Source organism: Strigops habroptila, chromosome 11 (assembly GCF_004027225.2).
Source record: "Strigops habroptila isolate Jane chromosome 11, bStrHab1.2.pri, whole genome shotgun sequence".
NCBI classification, from domain to species: domain Eukaryota; kingdom Metazoa; phylum Chordata; class Aves; order Psittaciformes; family Psittacidae; genus Strigops; species Strigops habroptila.
Window position 1 is genome coordinate 8,142,721 of NC_046360.1, and position 3,680 is coordinate 8,146,400.

Sequence of the window (3,680 nt, forward strand, 5' to 3'; positions counted from 1 at the left end):
GTGTATTCATTTTTCCTGCACATACTGTAGATTACCCACCAGAAAGCAATAAAGCTCTGTAATTTGGTGTCCCAACAATTCCCACAGTTCACCTTATTTCCTTCCCACTAATGTTCCAGTTCTTGAGAACTGGTCTATTTTCAAGACAGCGTAAAGTACTGCTGAGCAACATTCAATCTCACTGTTACAAGGCAAGTATATTTAAAGTCTTTAAAGTCTTGACCATTGAAACAGCAAGAATGTCTGAGGAAGACTTGCCTAAAGCAGAATAGGCATGTATCAGAGTTGCTCTCCTGGAACACCTTTATTTCAAGGACTGTAGTTTCTGGATTCACACTACTTTGTTAGCGTGCCAGAAGATCTTGGCAGCACCAAGGTAAACAGCAATGGCAGCACGAGTCAGGAAAAGATTTGATGACTACCCAAAGAACAAATACAGCTGCAATGAACAATCTAAAAATAATCTGAAAGTATAGCTAGTAATTGCAGGTCTTTTTGCAAGATTTTACTCTGAGGTTTTACCCCAAGAGAAAGGCCAACCACAGCAGCTGTGCTGGCGCCACATGCCAGGGTACCATTCTCAAAGCTGCTAAGATGAAAGTCATGGCAGAGCAAGCATCAAGAAATCTTGATTGCCATGCAACTGTCATATCAAATCATGGCACTGATGTTAGCTGGAATCTTTTCTTGGTCACCAGGCAGTTCAGCTCCTAACTCATATTAGCTGTTGTCATTAAACAATGACCAGAATAAATAATTCTACTTTTCTTACTGGATTTGCTTACTACAGTAAATTCATTTGCCAGCTCATGCAGTACTGGTGTCCTCTGAACTGTTCAGGGTCACTGGCAGACCCTGGAGGACCAGCAATGAGGTGTTCAGTGAAAGCTTTTTTTCCCCTCTCAAACTTACAGTGCTCCGTACAGAGCACATCTGGATCATCCTGTGCAGCATGGTCCTGGCAAGAAGTCCAAGCAAGGCTAGACAGTTCTGGGTACAAGCCAGGCCTACTATGTTGTCCACTGGAACTTTAATATGATGGTTTTCATTTAGCTGATCAAGTTTGATTCTTACTAGATATATCAAAAAATTATTGCCTAATAATGCCTAATTATTGCCTTTTCAGTAGCCTAAACAGCTATCCCACAGAATGCTCTAGATTCTTCCAATACATATTTTCCATGGAATAGCATTTGCTTAGAACAGAACTCATGTATTTCCCAACTGCACTAATTAAGGCATGTCAAGTCGCATTTATTATGAGACTTCAATTACTTTATTTACAGACTGATTCCTAAACCATCCCCACAAGGAACTGCTTACATGTGAATAATGTAGGCCTCTGAACAGTTCTGAAGATGCATCAATCATCCTGTTTAAAACCATTAATAAAGTGTAATTCTCCACTAGAATTGAGTATCATGCTAAATGATACTGCTGAAACTCAGAGAGCAAACAGTGGTTCATGTACCAGCAAACAAATTAAGGTATTAAACCTGATAAGCACTATTTGTGTGAAACAATGTAACTTTAATTACATCTAGTAGAATAGTCTCGAAAAATATCCTCCAAAGGATGCAAAATATTCAGTCATTTTAGTGCTCAATCCATTCTTGTTGACATTTACATAGCTGTAATTGCTTTTATGGAAAAACAGCATTAGAAAACTATACCCTTTTAGCTACTTGAGATGAGGACACCAGCGCAACAGGAATAGGCAAGAACTTGTAACACCATTAGCTCCTCTGTTAACTCATAAGTAAATTGCATAGCTTTGTGAAGCAGTTAGTATGTACAATACAGTGGATCAGCTGGTGTAAATTTGTAAAGACTGATTAACAAAAGCAGCTGCAAAAAGCTGGATTTCTCCAGCTTGAAAGTGGAAAGTATCTTTAAGACTATGAAGTCCATTAAATACTTGCAGTATCAGACACCTCCCACAAAATAAAGTTTGCTTTACTATTTTTGCATTTTCACTAGGAGACTACAGCAAACTAGTTACATAAACAAGTCTTCCAAACATGAACTGGTGTTAAGTCAGTGGTTTATCACTAATGTGATAGAAGTGGACAGAGATATCCCATACTTAAATATGCATATTGGAAAAATACACCAGTGGTCATAAATCTGATGCATAGCTAGAGATACTAATAACTATTCAACTCTTAAATATAAGGAGGATTTTTTGCTCCCGTGCTTGTCAGTGTTCACAACTTTAAGAATTATTTCCTTATTCTGTAATTCCACACGCTGCTTAATTGAGAAAGCACCTTGTTTTCACATCAGCTAGTCCAAAAAAATCACTTACATGTACAATCCACTCTACAGCTGATTACTTCAAATTTATCTTCATCAAGAAAAACAATCCTGATCTGTTGCAGTTAGTTTTCATTATCTCCTGACTCTGAAAATGATACATTGTCAAAATTTAGTTAAGGATAGTGAAAGACTGGTAATTCCTCTTATTTCTATTTTGAAGAGTAATTCTACCTAAATCTAATTAGGAAGACCATTAAAGTAAGTTCTAAATCAACTATAAAATAAACCATTAAAAAATCCTTTATACACACTTCATTTTACGAAATGAGTGCAAGTTTACGCTGAGACAAGACCTCAGTAATTTATGAGCCCTTTGAAATTAGTTTGGCCAATCAAAGGTAAGACACTAGCTTGCCATAGACACCTTAGAAAATACAGCTTGCTAGAAACAAGGTAGGTGTATTGGGAACAGAAGGGCATAAATGAAGATGGCCTCAGAATGAGAGGCATAGGTTTGTTTTAAATAACTGCACCACTGTTTATGTACTCAGCACTGAAAACTGATGGCAAATTATACAGGAGATCAGAAAACAGTGAGGCAGTTTATAATGTTATCATCTCCCCCACAACCTCCATTCCTACACAAACAGTTGCAATTCAGTATTAAACAGGTATCATCAAGCTGAGTTTTCAGAACTGAATCAGAACTGAACTATCTGAATCAGATAGTCTTGTCTTTAAACTTCTTCATTAAGTTATGTGAGGAATGCATTGAGAGATGAAGCAGCATAACACATAGCATTTCTGTTGTGAGAAGTGAAGAGTTCAGCACGATTCAGCATTAGCCAGAAAGCACAGGCATCATCTACCTTCTGGACCAGACAGATTCTCAAACTGGGAAATCCACCCTCCTGACTGGTACAGCTGGTCAGGGCAGTAGGTGATCTTTCAGCATGGATGCTCCAGCATCCTCAGGCTGCAGATGCCTTCTGAACCAAATACCTCCCCATGCATCTACATGGAATACCAAGTGAGAAGAAGAGGTAGTACACCTGCAAACCTCACCCCTCCTCCTCCTCTTCTGCACAGCCCTATCAGTTCTTTCCATGATGAAGATATATGTACAGATCAATCCCTCATTTTTCATTTAAAGTTGGAAGAACTATTCAGACGTCTATTTTTGCCGTTTACATACAGATATTTCTTGAGCATGTTGCATCAAAAATACTGATTCACAACACACTCATGTCTGCATAGTGTTGAGAATTTTAATTTTCTGAGGTTTTGGTATCACAGAGAACATGTGTTTGATACCAGCTACCTTATTACATGGGAAAAAGAAAATCATCATTTACAGTGTTAAAATACAGCAAATCAGGGCATTCTCAATTTGTGAAGACATTTAGTATCACTATTAGCTT